This window comes from Sminthopsis crassicaudata, chromosome 2, assembly GCF_048593235.1.
Source record: "Sminthopsis crassicaudata isolate SCR6 chromosome 2, ASM4859323v1, whole genome shotgun sequence".
Classification (NCBI taxonomy): domain Eukaryota; kingdom Metazoa; phylum Chordata; class Mammalia; order Dasyuromorphia; family Dasyuridae; genus Sminthopsis; species Sminthopsis crassicaudata.
The window spans coordinates 560,785,777-560,802,778 of NC_133618.1; the positions used below are offsets into that span (position 1 = coordinate 560,785,777).

Below are 17,002 nucleotides of genomic sequence, written 5' to 3' on the forward strand. Positions count from 1 at the left end.
TTATGTGCCAGGCTTTGTTTGAATAGTGTTGTACAATTTGGAAATATACCCTAAAATAAAATGCATTTTGCTTATCATGTATCATACTGGGAATTTGCTAGATGAAAAAGCAAAGACATTTTTATTTAGTTAAATTTTTAAAAGTTGGAAGAATTCTTGTGGGCTTATACTTTTAAACTTGTTAACTAAATATTAATTCCTAGCTATAATATTTATTATACACAGACCTGAGAACACAAAATCAAGTAGAATATTCTTTTTTTTTTTTTTTCCTCCTGAGGCTGGGGTTAAGTGACTTGCCCAGGGTCACACAGCTAGGCAGTGTTAAGTGTCTGAGACCACATTTGAACTCAGGTCCTCCTAAATTCAAGGCTGGTGCTCTATCAGAATATTCTTATAATACATGGGAAAAACCAAAGAGTTCAGAGGCTCAAGAGCAAAAAAGAGGGGATTTGGGTAGGGCGATAATAATAAAGGTTCTGGCAAGAAAGATTTTTGATAAATATAATGGGCAGCATTAATAGACCTAGTGCATAGAAAATCAAAAGTTGCTTAACTTGGAAAAGTAAAGATGGAGGAACAATCAAAAATGATTGTTTTTCTGTTTTAGTTGAATATGAAGAAAAAAGTTCTCAGGCATTTTAGCCAAAATGAAGTAAAAATTAAGTAAAAGCTGAGGCACCCATCACTAAAGATGATAGTCGGGGATGATATAAGAACAATAAAGATGAGGTTCTTGATAGAGAACGGTTTGAAAGCATTAACTTATTTTCCTTGGTGGGGGAAGGGAGCATCTTTGACCATCCTAGGTGGACTTTTCTTCTAGTAAGTACAGTCCTGACCTTTACATGCTATCTTAAAAGGGAAAAATAATCAAGGAGAAGAGGAATTCTCTAAGCTCCTTCCTTTTGGGTCAAAGACCTAAGTTTTAGACTTCAGAGAAGTCCTCATTTATCTAATTCTGGTCACATGATAGGTTTATTGTCTACTAGGGAAAAGAGTAACTATGAGGTTTTGATTGTGATGTAGGAGTTAAAAATACCTGTTAGAGGGTGGGAACCAGACACTCCTTTTAAGCTTAGTCCTTGAGACAGCATTATTCTCTAAGTGTGGCTTTGTCATTCCATAGTCTCTTTTATCTTGGAATCTCCCTGCATTTTTGCAAGTAGTCATTAATTAAAGTTCCGGAAACCTCTGAGAAACCGGTTTTAGGCTGAGTAATTACTACTAATTTTCAATGACTTGCCTAAGGTCTCACCAGTGAGCAGGCAGGGACTTAAACAGTCTTCTAAAAAGAGAAAGCTGTGGCTGTCAGCTCCAGTTCTAGCTACATATAATACCACAAACACATATCTAATCGGCAGTATTTTATTTCAAATATGTTGCAATTAGAGCAGTCTGGCTTACTAAAACTGTTTTACAAATTCCTGCTAGTCCTCCACCTAAAAGATTGAGATTAATAAAAATAGGGAAAAATTCTCAGGCTACAGTCCGTGAACGGATTCCTTCTACTTTATCCATAGAACTGGAATTTGGCACACAGGTCCGGGAGAGAAGCTTTGATCTTGGTTAATGCCACATGAACATGGGCCTTCGATTAATTTTGCCTTTGCTGGTTTTATTTACGTAGTTGAGGCAGGTTTATATTTTCTGCTTAAAGTAATTTATATCACAGCTCACAACTACCTTTATTTTGGGAATGAATTAAAGCCAGTGACTGTCAAAGTCTGCATCTTAAATCTAGTCCTGACTATTAAGAACCAAACTTTTTTTTTTCTAACACCATCTTAGACTCATTTGAACATGATAATAGATTTGTTTTTGACTTTGTTTTTGACTCTATTCTATATCTGTATGAGCTGAAATAATTAAGCTCCATATTGAAAATGAGTAGAAAAGTATGTATTTCATCTATAACTAAATAAATCTATATGAAAGAGAAAAAGGTGTGTTTTTGATCCACATTGGAACTATATCCCAGCTCTGTTTACTGGGGAATGAATCCCTTCCGCCCAAATCGCAGGATAAAAACCTCTGGGTAAATGCACAGTCTGTCAGGTTTGTACAGATGTTGCAGAGAGCAGGGGAAGAGGAAAGGATCCTGATTAGAAAAAGGCAGAGAAATAGAAGGCACGGGAAAGCAAGTCCGTGATGAACGTTTTTCCCCCAGTGGAACAGAAGCCAGGTTAAGTGTGGGTTGGTCAGAGGATGCATCTCCAGGGACCCTGAGCCCTGGTGGCAAGGATAATAATGACGACTAGGGGATATACTTAATAAAAACAAGACTTCCTGGCTACCCAGTCATTTCACTATTTGCCCAATTAACGAGCCCTCCCTTCTCTCTCCCATTTTATATTGCATGTCGTCCTTTGAACAAAAAGCTTCAGGAAGCTATATATACAGCATGTTATCTTCTTTTTAATATGCATTTCCTCTATACATATGGCAATTTAAGAGAAATCCCGAAATCATAATAATTGGGATAACCAAAAATAAATAATATTGATAATTAATTAAAAGTAAATAATATTATAAATAATAAGAAGAAAAATAACCAAAGATGGCTGATTTTTGTTTTCCCTTCCTGCCTCCTCCTAAAGCGGACGGACGCCATTTTCCCCTTTCTTCTCCCTCCTAGTCCCGATCATGTGACCTGTTGCTGAGGGAAAAGATCGTTCTGCCGCAACGCGTAAGGGAGGCCTGGAAAGAGACAAGCTGCTGCCCTCTAGTGTCTGGAACTCGCGTGGTTTTCCTGCATTACGCACTTCCTTTTCTGGTAACCTCAGTAAAACATACACACGCACGCACGCACACACGCACGCACGCACGCACGTACCCACGCATCTCCCCCCCACATTCCATTTTTTTTAAAATGTATTTTTAATATACATTTTAAGGAGATTTTTGACTTCCAAATTTCCTCCCTCAAACCCCACCCCATCCATTGGGAAGACAAGAATTATATCAATTATACATGTAGAATCATACAGAACATATTTCTGTGTTAGCCATGGTGCTAAAATAAAAGCAAGAAAAAGTAAAAAAAAAAAAAAAAAAATTCCATCATGATCCCTTTAGAATTGTCTCGGATCCTTGCAGTTAACTGTATTCACTGATCTGGTTCTGCTTCCTTCAGTCTCCATCAGTTCATTCAGGTTTTCCTGAATCATCCCCCTTGTCTTTTCCTACATAAATGCACATGTATACAAACATATCTACACCCATAGGTACATAGGAAATATTATCAAACACTTCGCAATTACATATAAAAATTATCATTCATTTTTAGAAATTTTGAGCTCCAAATTATCTGTCTCTCTAGCCAGTCCTCAACCGGCTGAGAAGGCAAACAATATGATAATGATTATTAATGTAAAGTCACGCAAAAACACATTTCTGTATTAAACATGTAAAAGAAAACATATCCACAAAAATCCTAAAATTAAAAAAAAAAATAGAGTAAAAAAAGTGTGCCTCAGTGTGTGCTCAGAGAGGATCAGCTTTCTCTTAGAAGGTGGATGGCGTTTTTTTTTCCATCATGGGGCCTTTGGAATGTGTGGGATCATTGTCTTGATCAGAATAAGCTAAATCTTTCAGTTGATTATTATTATTACAATACTGGTGTTATTGTGTATAGTCTTCTACTGGTTCTATTCATTTCACTGTGTATTAGTTCATTTAAGTCTTTCCAGGTTTTCCTGAAACCATCCTGCTCATCCTTTCTTATAGTACAATAGTATTCCATCACAATCATATTCCACAGTTTGCTCAACCCATCTCCAGTTGATGGGCATTCCCTCAGTTTCCAATTCTTTACAGCATAAAAAGAGCTGCTATTAATATTTTTGTTCATAGGGGTCCTTTATTTATTTTTTTATTTGGTCTCTCTTTGGGATACAGACCTAGTCGATCAAAGGGTATAGTTCCAAATTGTTTTCTGGAATGGTTGGACCAGTTCACAACTTCACCAACAATGCATTAGTACATCTATTTTTCCACATATCTTCCAGCATTTATCATTTTCCTTTTCTGTCTGTTAGTTAATCTGATGAGTGTGAAGTGGTGCCTACAGGTGTTTTAATGTGCAATTCTCTAATCCATAGTGATTTTGAGCATTTTTAAATGATTATGGAAAGCATTGATTTCTTCTAAGAACTGCCTATTCATATCCTTTTATAATTTTCCAGTTGGAGAATGACTGTCTTTCTTCCCTCTCTTTTTTTCTTTTCTCTCAGTTTCCAATATATTTGAAGAATGAGACCTTAATGAAAAGACAAATTTGTTGTTATCCCTCTCCCCAATTTCCTGCTTTCCTTCTGATTTTGAATGCATTGATTTAATTTGTGCAAAATCTTTTTAATTTCATGTAATCACAATTATAACAGTGAGGTGGCATAGTGGATAGACTTGTCAGAGTTGGATCAGAAAGACTTAAATTTAAATTTAGTTTCAGACAATTATTAGCTGTGTGATTCTGATCCAGTCATTTAACCCTGTTTGCTTAGTTTTTTCATGTGTCAAATGAGCTGGAGTAGGAAATGGAAAGCCATTTCAATATAATTTTTAATAAAACTTCAAATGGGATCACAAAGAGTTAGACACAAATGAACAAGTACATTTTACTATTCATGATCCTTTCTATAAAATATAGATTTTCTTAATATCTTTCAGTTATAGGAAAATTTTTTAATTTCACTTGGAAAGAATAAAATGTTTAGTCCCATTTATTTCTATTACACTCTTTACCCTGGGTTGTAAAACTGCTGTACATTTGAAGTAATCAGCTGAAGACATCTCAGACTTATTGCATTTAAATTATGCAGTGGTATTTTGAGAGTCTTTAATTACTAATGTTAGTTGGTGGGCTTTTAAAAAGGGTTGTCCTACTTTCCAAGTATTGGATAATGACCATGGCTAATATTCTGTAACATTTCCTTATATACTTACCGTTATGTGTTTCTCATGGTGGTTAATAGCAGCTATAAAATAACAATGAAATGAAACATAATGATGATATCCATCCTCAAGGGTGTAGTATTGTGTAATTAATTGAAAATGTTTGAATAATTTGAACTTTTCTAACAGTCAAATACCCTATGTCATGAATTCCTGAGGAAGGCCTTCAGCACATTGGGAAGAGCCCATGTGGAGAATTTGCCATGGGGCAAGGATTTGGATTGCACAAGGTGGTTAGGTATAGATGGACTGCAATCTGTATCATCAAATGGAGTATCCACAATGATGAGATTCTAGTTTTGTCCAAAAATATAGGATCTCTTTATTAGTTGTCATTATTCTTATAAACTAGTTTGAAAAACAGGTAGGTAAGTCTTGATTAATACAAATAATGAACTCCCCCTAATTGGTCACATATATTCCAATTTTTATTATTTAAAGTTATAATTATGTAAAATATGGTAACTGATTCTAACCCACTGGAAATATGCAGTGAAAATTTGAATAATTTAACAAATTCACAGGACTCATTATTTATCCTAATTGGATGTGGCTATATAATGTTTTATTAGTAACACATTGTATGTGGGTTTTTTTTTTAACGTTTATTTTATATCTGAAATGTACTACCACACTCTAGTAATCTCACAGATGCAGGTTTTCCCTGCAATAATACACATCATAACCATCTATACTTGTTTATCTTACTTAATCCTTACTCATATCTAACTGCAAGTTCAAAAGAGGATGTTTACCTCATTGACCTCATTCCCTTTTTTCTTGACATGATGAGAATACCAGAAAAGAGCATGGCCAATCCATCAATTTCTTGTTCTTGCCCCATGATTAGTCTTATAATTATACAATTCTTGATGATATCCTTTAAATTATCTCTCCTTGTTTATTGTAATCTGAAACATGTCATATAATGACTCTTCTTCTTCCCTACAATTCCTAAGATACTATGTAAATAGTAAACATTCAAATGCTCTGTGATTAGCGGGCACACACACACACACACACACACACACACACACTCTCCCTAAGCTTTAGTTCCTACTTTCTATCATACATTTCCATAACCCTGGTAAAAGAATTGTTGTTGTTGTTTGTCCTTAGTTCTGGAAGAACACCCTGACATTGGGGAGGGGATGCTGTAACATGCAAGTGAACTGGGTTTAAGTGATGGAGGGCTGGACAAGGTCACCTGCCTCACTTCTCCTCCAGAGACATCTGAGTCCAGTGGCAAGATATAGACAGGAGATGACTGGAAATGGCTCTGGATAAGATGGGAGACCTTGGTCTTTTTAAGCTAAGGTCTTCAGCGAGTTTCAGTTTGATTGCAGACACATCTATTCAGTGATTAAAACTCTTTTATATAGTCCAAAAAAAAAATCTAAATAAATGAATGAATAAATGAATTCATAACTGCAGAGAACAGACATGGCCAGTAAGTGTATGGAGGTTACAGATACAGAACATATGTAGTCAGAATGCATGAAAAGGGTACACGTGGAGTAAATATGTGGCTTAGGTACAAGTATGGAAGACACACAGAAGGACATGTGAGAGGAAGGTACACACAAGGCTGGAACAATTCATGTTTCTGATGTTGCAGAACCATCAGTGTTTTCTTATGATGTATTATGTTACTCTGCTGCTCCCCTTGGGTGTTAAAGCTTCTTTCTTAGCTGGGTATAATGCTAATCCCTTAGTTTCAAACTGGGGTATTTGCTATTACTTTCTGCTGCCATCTGCTGGTATTCAGGGTTTTTTTTTTTTTTTTTTTTTTAATTCTTGAGGTCATTTGCATCTTTTTTTTTACCTATAGCTAGGACTGCAACTCTTGATAATTTTGAATTTTAAAACAGGATTTTAAAAAATCTATAAATCTTCATAGCCCCTAGACTATGACATTTGTACCCAGTGAGACAACCAGAAAAGTACAAATATAAAATCTTTCTATTGTTTTCACTGCTTTCCAACTGATACTTACCCTTCTCCCCCAACTATCTGAGTTTGAGTTAGAAATTCCTTAGAATTCTTTTCAAATCTTTGTATTTTCAATATGTGTGTCCCTTTAAACAGCTTCAGGATCTCACTCAACAAACCCAAATACTGTGTAGGTTAAGGATAATGAAGCTCAAAGTCTCAAAGTTACCATATAAATAATTCAGGGGCAAGAATAAAAGGAATAGATCAGTAGTTTCTGTCTTTAAAATATTGTCCAGAAACAAAATAGCTAATATTTGTTTAGAATTTAGCCAATTGACCCACCTAGCTGGCCTTCCCTCATCTTCTTTGAATTTACAGCAACTAGAGAGGCCTGAGAAAGTGGCAAGGGAAGTAGATTAGAGGGAATAGAGCCCTTGAAAAGTTCTGCTTAGAGGTTAGGAACAGTAAACATATGGCATGTTTCCTGGTCCATTGTTCCCCAAATCTATTGTTCTCTGGGTCTTTGTTTCTCTTACAACCTCCTCTCATTCATTCTTTGGATTATAGACTTTTTTTTCTTCTATTGTACCTTCTTTTCTTTTCTTTTTTTCTTTTTTTTTTTCTTTTAATTTTTTTGACAGTGTTAAATTTTATGAATGCCCAAAATGAGATCTGGTATTGTAATTGTTTGATCAACTCGGTTTTTTTTTAATTTATTAATTTTATAATTATAATTTTTTTGACAGTACATATGTATTGGTAATTTTTTTTTTTTTTACAACATTATCCCTTGTATTCACTTTTCCAAATTTTCCCCTCCCTCCTCTACTCCCTCCCCTAGATGACAGGCAATCCAATATATAATAAATGTGTTACAGTATATCCTAGATACAATATATGTGTGTAAAACCAAATTTCTTGTTGTACCTTCTTTTCTGTTCCTCTTCAGAATTACTTCTAATTCCTGCCTAGTTGATAATCTTAATTTTGTTTCCATCATAACTGTATTTTAAAAAATTATTGTTTGATGCTATCTCACTAGCTCCTTGTTTCTACTTTGCTATATTTTCAGTCATCTCCCTGGTTACCTGTCAAGAATATTTCTTTGCTAATGCCAAGTTACCATGGACATGACTGATGTATTTGTGTTGTTGCCATCTAGTGGTGAGTTTTATTTTCTGTATCCTTTCAGTAAATAGAATCTGTTCTTTATTATATGTTTCAACATGAGAATCTAATCATTTAATAGTGTACATGAAATTTATCCATAAAAAGTAAAATGGAAAGAGAGATTATAGAAAACAAAAACAAAAATCTATATTCTGGCAAACATACTTCATATTGATAATTATAATAAAAGCTATTTATGTAGCATTTAAAAGGTATGCAAAGCATTTTACATGCACTATCTCAATTAAACCTCAAAACAACTCTGTAAAATAAATGCTGTAGATATTTATGACTTGAAGTGTTGTGCAGAGAATGTTGTGTAACTCTTGTGTTTTTCAGTTAAGAGACTCCAAAGTGTACTGTTTAGAGAATTCTCATTAGCTACATTGGAAGATAAGAGTGTACTACAATATTGATTCTCATCTTATTTTATTTTATATCTACAAATATACATATTCTATCTCTATAACAAAATATACACTCCTTGAGACAGGAATTTTCCCTTTTTGATTTCCAATGTAATCCTCTTAAAATGCAGATCTGACCAGGTTTTTCCCCTTTCCTAAAGTATTCCAATCATTCTTTTACTTCTAAGATCAGATATAAAATCCTCTAGCTTTTATAATTAGGCACTATATGTTTATTTTCATTTGTATTTCCAGTGCTTAGAAGAGTAACAGTAAAACACAGTAGGTGCATAATTAATATTTATTGACTGATTGAACAGATTTGATAGTAGTTACTTCATTTCACAACTGAACTGAATTGAAGTTCATTTACTACAGAATTCATTTCATCAAGCAGTCTTCTGGAGTCAAAATTGGTCATTTCATCTAACTCTTCCTTGCAGGAAAAAAAATACCCTTTCCTTCCCTGTCCTGCCCTTAAGTTAACTTAAACAAATATACATTCTACAATTATATTCTACTATTTTTCTCTTGAGAGATCTGAAGCACGTGTCACTATTAGTCCTTTGAAGTTTTTTTTTTTTTAACTTTTTCAATCTATGAATGTGAGGTTAAAAAAAAAGCTCATAATTTTGATTTCATTTCTCTGATTAATATTATTTTAAACATACTATAGGAAGAGGCTATTTGCTGTAACCGATGGTGATTATTTTTTAAAGTAAAAAAAACAAAAAAAACTTGTAAAGCAAGTAATCAACATTTATTTGTCTTTTGTCTTAAGTTTTTTTTTTTTTTCCTTTTTAAATGTTGACTTTCCTTAAGACATACCTGTCATTGGCATTTTTGGAAGGAGAGAGAGACAATAAATACTTAAAAACCCAGAGCAATGGCAAGACTGGAAAGAGAAATAAAGTGTTTTAGTTGTTAGCTTGATGCTTTAACTCTTACATGCATACAACCTATTGTTCCCTCCTCATTCTCTATGGTTTTTGTTTGTATCCCTATAGATCCCTCCAAAGAGGATCTATCCATTGCGTTAGAGGCCATATCTTGGATATGGTGCCATACTTAGTCTATCCATCTGTTAACTCTTTACTCTTGCTACTTAAATCATTGAATCAACCAGAGTTTGCTTGATAAAGTTTCTGCCAGAATGATCATTCATTGAACAGAATACAGAACTGCCAAATACTTGATCAGATTTATAGTGTTTATTCTCTGGTTGTTCCAGACATTTTACCAAGCAAATTGTGTCAGGTGTTTAGTGATCAGATACATTCATAACTCAAAGATTGACCTGCAAATGGTCCATTCAATTGAGTATAAAAACAAAGCCCCAGAGTCTAGCCTAGTGGACTCTATAATGTGCCACTCATCGACTATTCAAAGGCAAATTTTCAGGGTGATTTCTCCTTTCTAAGCAATGATCAGTGGCTTCAGGATTAATATGATAGTGCTGTCATAATAAATGACTAGGTCTGCATCCAGGCAGATAAAATAGTATCTCCACATCAGGAACCAATGGGTAGGAATCACTCTGAAGAGAAAGGCTTTTGATTATTAAAGGGACTGTTTTGTCAATGTCTATGATTCCTATTTTAGTCTTGTCACCTCTTGAGCAGCCCAAGAACATCTGCCTGTCACTCAGTTAGTTTTCAAGCCATTAAAAGCTGCAAATCCTGGAAGAATGTCAAATACCTTCCTTTCTATCTCTTCCTACCCCTTTTGCCCTCCCCACCAATTCTCTCTCTACTGGAAATAAAATCATAGTGGCAGTTTTATAGCATGTCAGGCATTAGAGAACTGTGTATTCTGGAAAGTTGTTATTATCAATAACAAAATTCTTGGTGCAAATATCAAAGCCCAGGGTTTTGTTTTTTGTTTTTTTAAAGTAACAAATGCATAATTTCTCTGTTATTGAATAAGCATGACTAGAAAATTTAAAGTGGTACTATCGCTAGAATTATCAACATAACTATTTCTACAGATATCAAAAATGTTATCTGTTCCTGTTTGCCAGTGAATTCAGAGTATTTTTCATGTGATTAGAATCATATAGATCTCAGTATTCTGATAAGGGTGAGGAAGTATTGGCTCTTAGAAATTAAGTTTATGAAGTTCTATATGTAAAAAAATCTGAAATACCTGAAATAAAAATGGGGACAAAAGGAAAGTAAAGATGAATAGCATGACCTGAGAAAAAGAATAAAACATTTCCTCACCAGGCAGTGGATTGCTGATAGATACTGAGATCTATATACCCCTAACTAATCTTCTTAATTCATTAATTCAATTCATTAGGTACCTACAATGCACAGAATGCTATACTAGTATGTGTTGGGATATGTGTGAAGGAGAGATGAAATCCCTGCTCCTATGGAACTTAAAATTTAGTGGGAGATCCAACTCATTTCCAAATAATTATAAAACAAGGTAGAAACTGTTTTGTTCATAAGAAGTTTAAACAGAATGATTTTTGAGAGTCCAAGAAGGAAAGATAATTAAAAAACAAAACAAACAAACAAAAAAATCAACTTCTGAATGAGTAATAAGAAGGGATCCCAGAAGACTTTACAAACAAGAGCCATTTGAGGTATATTTTAAAGGCTGAAAGAATTTTCAATAAGTAAGGATGAGGTGAGGAGCATTCTAAGTATAGGAAATTGAAAAAAAGGCATAGATATTAGAGAATGTTATGTGAGTAAGGAATGGAAGTAAGGCCCATATAATTAAGAGTGCAGAGTCTATGGAGGGCGTAATGTGAGATAAGTCTAGATAAATGATCTTACTAAAGTACTAGCTTGACCATTTCACTTTCCTCCCCTACATCCTCCCTTAAACTTCAGTGGTTCTCTGTTAACTCCATGACCCAGTCTCTGGCTTTTAAAGCCCTTTATAACCCAGTCACTTTCTATGTTTGCAGTTTTATACTCTCATTCCCTTTACATACTTCATAATTTAATGAAATTGGTCTTGCTGCTTTTTGTCTATCTTAACACTCCATTTTGTGACTTTTTACTAACTGTCCACTATATATGAAATATTCTCTCTCCTCACTCTCTCCTCCTGGCTTTTTGGCTGCTTTCAAGCCTTAGCTTAAATCCCTCTTCTGTTAACAGAGAAGCCTTTCCTGCTTCTCCATCCTTAAGTAAGTTCTTAATAAATGCTGCTATTGCTGCTACTGATGAATAGTGTGGTAATGCCAGAATGTGGAAGACCTTAAATTATAATCAATAGGTTTATAGGTTCATAGGATCTAGCTATGGAAGGGACCTTAAAGATGCTCTAATTGGTCCTTAAGTACCCTCCTTCCTCCCCCCCATCTTTTTTATATATAGACAGAAAACTGAGATGCAGAGATGAAGCCACTTGCACAAAAAGTCACACAAGTAGAATCAAAGACAGGATATCAGTACAAGTTTTTTTGAATCTAAATTCAATGGTCTTTCTTCTATACAATGGTTTTTAGCAACTAGGCAGTGAGAGTCATTTCAGTGCTATGGGCAGAGCAGCCAAGAGACTATGAGAGTGGATTGAAGGACAGGGTGAGGCTCACTCTATGGGCACAAAGCAGATTAAGTATTCATAAAGGATTCTGAGATGTAAAAATATAGGTAATTATGGTCATAAAACAGAATCTCAAAGTTCAGGATTTTGGAGGTGGTGAATTATGGTCTACAGCATGTGGCTGGAATGGAGGAGTTGAGCTATTTGAAGGTAGAAAGGATTCATCCCTATGAATATTGAACCCTCTTAGACTGTTGGGAAGAAACAAAGCAGAGGCAAGACCTTGAGCCAGGCCAAATTTCACTGGAAAAACAAAAATCACCAAACCAAAGTGATTCCACTCACAATAGAATCATGATGCTGATACTTAGTTCCTCAGTTGGGTCTTCAAGGCTGCTTAGAAGTTTTTCCTTTATTCTACTTTTATTGATTACTTATCACAATCCAATAAGAGGGGCAGTGGGATTATACTGATGTATGTAGTGAGGGTAAACAACAACAGATGTGTGTGCAGGAGAATACCCCCCTTCTCCAACTCCCCTTTTTTTATACTCCCAGTAATTATGTCAACAAGTACTTAAACAGCCTCTATGTGCTATGACAATTAAGTGGTGAAGTGGACCTGGAGTCAGGAAGACTTGAGTCATATGTGGCCTCTAGCAGTATGATCTTGGACAAGTTGCTCAGCTGTCATCTGCTTCAGTTTCTCCAACTATAAAATGGGAATAGTGTTAGCACTTACCTTCCAGGTAACTGTGAGGATCAAATGAAATATTTGTGTAGTGCTTAGCACAGTGCCTGGCACATAGTGGATAGTAGCTATTATTATTATAAGTACTATCTTATATTCTATTATATTCTATCTATTATAGGAGAAGCAATATTTACATAGAAAATTAAATACTGTGTTATATATGCATGTGCATATGCATATATATGTATATACACAGATACATATCTGTATGTGCATGTATATATGTTTATATATACATATACAAAATAATTTTTATGGAGGAGAGAGAGCTTTAATAAGGGATGATGAGGTAGATCAAGATAGTATTCATATAGGAGATGGCCTTTAAGATGAACCTTAAAGAAAGTCAAAATTAGCTTGAGAGAGAGAGAGAGACAAGGAGAGAATACATTCCAAGCATAGCATCTTGATCCTTTTATTGGACAGCAAATAGAAGAACAGTCTGTTCAAAGCGACAGGAGATAAATGTTATGTACAGAAAACAGCAGGCTAGTTGGTTTGTCTGGAATGTAAAATGTGGTGAGGAGAGAAATGTGTAATAATCCTGGGAAGATGGGTTGGAACCAGCTTTTGAAGAACCAAACAAGAAGAAGAGTTTGTGTTTTCTTCATGGAGACAAGAGGGAGATACTAGATGTTCTTGAGCAAGGGAGTTAACAAGTTAGACTTGTGTTTAAGAAATATCAATTTGTCTATTGTGTGGAAGATGAATTGGAGAGAGGAGAGACTAGAGTCAGGGAGACCAATCAGGAAGCTACAGAAAAAGAAAAGGCACAAGTTTGTGAATGCCTGAACTAGGGTGATGGCTGTATGAGCTGAGGGAAGAACAAGAAGATATATTGTGGTAGTAGAATAGATAAAAATGGACAATTTATTGGATGTGAAAAGTGAGGGATATGGAAGAGAATAATAAATCTCTATAACTAAAAGCTTGATGGTGCCCTCAAGAAAATTAGGGTAGTTAGAGGGGCTTGGAGAAGAAAGTTAGGGAGAAAGACAATGAGAAAAGGAACGTTTCTGCTTAGGCAGAGTAGGTTAAGTCACAGGGATGATAAGGGGAACCGTATGAGAATAGATTGTTACTCACTTATCAATAGCAGAAGTACTTACTATTGATTTGAGCATCAGTCCTTGAGCAAGAGGGAAAGTGTTATTAATAGTGACCTTTGAGAATTTATGGGGAATAAGATGGATATCATAGAATTCAATGTGAGCAAATGTTCCAGGTTTTTTTTTATTGGAGAATGTTGTGTAATATCTCAACCCTTGCATACATACCAAAACTCCAAAGAAAAGGGGAAGAATCTCATATATTGTCCTATTCTACTTTATGTGGCAGCTTGTTTTTGAAGGAGTGGGATGAGGAAGAGTGCCTGGTGAGATTTCTTTATGGCAGAATAGTGTAGGCCTGAAGGGTTGATGTTCTTAAGTGACTTTTCTCCTTCCTGTATATTTTTGGTTTAGAATGGATCTGTATGTTTGAGGAGGTCTCATGTATGGGACCTTCCTGTAAGCTTCCAAAGTCTTGAACATAGAGACCATGAACATTTAAAGTGATAACAACTCTTTCATAATGTCATCAGGAGCTTAGTTCTTGCCAACACCTGAATCTTTCCCCATTTATTTTTCTGCCATGCCTGTGTTGGGAAGTTATGGGACCCTAATAGGTTCAGAAGAAGGTGAACAAGTAATGAGAGTATGATACATCATAAGGACATGGGAAGAAGACTTTGGAAGAAGCTGATAATTTTTGAAGGATCATTACTTGGGAAAGGGATTAAATTTGTTCCACATGGAACTTAGATGAAATAATAGCTAATATTTATAAAATACTTTAAGGTTGCAAAGAACTTTATATATGTTTAACCCATTGGAACTTCACAACAACTTATCAGACAGATACTATTATTTACATTTTACAGATGAGGAAGCTGGGGTTGAGAGAGAATGAGGCAGGGTCACTTGGTTATTCAATGTCTGAAGTAGCATTTGATCTCTGGTTTTCTTGGCTCCAAGTACCACACTTTATCTATTGTAACACTTAGTTTTCAAAGGAACAGAGAAGTGGATTTTTGCCTTATTATATGAAAAAAAAAAAAAAAACCAACAACAAAAAAAACCAAAACCCCGCCACTGCATTTTTTATGGCTCTTTAAAGTTTATAAAGCAATTTCCTCACAAGAACTTTAGTAAGGCGTCCTAAAATGGAAGAGAGCCATATGGGAGATAGTGAGTTCTCTATGACCAGAGATCTTTAGAATAGATAACCACTTGTATAGAACTGCAGAATGCATTCATACTTCAAATTGGGGTTGGACTAAATTAGGAGTTTTAAACTTTATATATTCTGATCCCCTTTATGGCAGTTTAGTGAAGCCTAAGGATTACAAAATAATTTTTTTCAAATGCATAAAATAAAATAAAATGCTTAGGAACACAAATCAGTTATATTGAAGTATAATAAATGTTAATTTTCCCATTTTTTCCTACATAAGTATTTTATTTCATTTTAAAAATATGTATACTTTTTTATGCATGAGTAATTTTTTTAAATAATATTATCCCTTGTATTCATTTTTCCAAATTATCCGCCCCTCCCTCCACTCCCTCCCCCTGATGACAGGCAATCTCATACATTTTACATGTGTTACAATAAAACCTAGATATAATATATGTGTGTAAATCCCATTTTCTTGTTGCACATTAAGTATTAGATTCCGAAGGTATAAGTAACCTGGGTAAATAGACAGTAGTGCTAACAATTTACATTCACTTCCCAGTGTTCCATCTCTGGGTGTAGTTATTTCTGTCCATCATTGATCAACTGGAAGTGAGTTGGATCTTCTTTAGGCTGAAGATATCCACTTCCATCAGAATATATCTTCATACAGCATTGAAGTGTACAGCGATCTTCTGGTTCTATTCATTTCACTCAGCATCAGTTGATGTAAGTCTCTCCAAGCCTCTCTGTATTCCTCCTGCTGGTCATTTCTTAGAGAGCAATAATATTCCATAATCTTCATATACCATAATTTACCCAACCATTCTCCAATTGATGGGCATCCATTCAACTTCCAGTTTCTCGCTACAACAAAAAGAGCTGCCACAAACATTTTGGCACATGCAGGTCCCTTTCCCTTCTTTAGTATTTCTTTGGGATATAAGCCCAGTAGTAGTACGGCTGGGTCAAAAGGTATGCACAGTTTGATAACTTTTTGGGCATAGTTCCAAATTGCTCTCCAGAATGGCTGGATTCTTTCACAACTCCACCAACAATGTATCGGTGTCCCAGTTTTCCCATGTCCCCTCCAACATTCAACAGATGATATCTTGACTTGTGCATGAACTGGATTCAAATAGGGCAAAGTTGCACAAAGTCTTTAGCCTCCTTCTCTCTTCCTGAGTCACCAAAGTACAGTGGCAAGATAAAAGTCAGGATAACTGGCAATAGTCTGGACTTCTGTGGATGACTTTGATGACTTACCAGCCTGACCAAGCTCTAAGCACTCCATAGCCCTTATTTAAGCTGCCTTTATGGCTGTTGGAACAAATTGTTCTCATATGCTCATTTGACCTGGAAAAGTCTTCACATGCTTTGAGTAGACATTCCCCTAATTCGTGAACAGTATTGAAACCTGTCAGTTACCCTCAATCTGTTTAGTCCACCTGCCAAGACAATTTACTAGGATGTGTATGCTACAGCTTCTTGGAGCCACAGGTGAGAGTTGGGAGAATCAGATGAGCAGTTCTGAAAAGGGCTCAGTAAGTCTTCATACTGGAAATGCTAGTCTTCCTGAACACCCCCTGCACCCCATATAGAAAATATATATTCTATAGGAAGTAAGTCTGTATTTAAGCCTGTATAATACTTAGTTCATTGTTTAGGACATTTACTGTAGTACATAAAAGATTCATTATTTGGGTGGGAACCTCCACAATCTTTATTCAGATTATAACCTCTTCATATGTTAATATGTAGTTTACTAAGTTATTATGGCCAAAATGTTTCAATACCTGATGGATAATGAGTCTCTATGAACTAAGCTGGAGTAGTTCTTCATAGACTAACACACATTGTGTGAAAATAATTTTGATATCCCTATTCAGTTAATTCAATTTAGTGAGTTACTAGCTACCATGATTGGATTAATAAGTTAAATGGTATAGAATTTAAGTTTGATTTAGTTAATGCTATATAATAAGAGTTATATAGGGAAAAATTAATTAACTCACCATATACTGATGACAATATTGCTTTTATTTAATTTATGGAA

The 17,002-nt window shown here is 35.1% G+C and overlaps 1 long non-coding RNA gene across 1 annotated transcript in view; it reads left to right on the plus strand.

Annotated features, from left to right (window-relative positions):
• LOC141553716 (uncharacterized) overlaps positions 1-17,002 on the plus strand; it is a 62,571-nt gene that overhangs the window by 5,556 nt on the left and 40,013 nt on the right. The window contains exon 2 of the long non-coding RNA XR_012485601.1: positions 7,964-8,055. This is a non-coding gene — a long non-coding RNA (uncharacterized LOC141553716). The remainder of the gene's footprint in view (positions 1-7,963; positions 8,056-17,002) is intronic.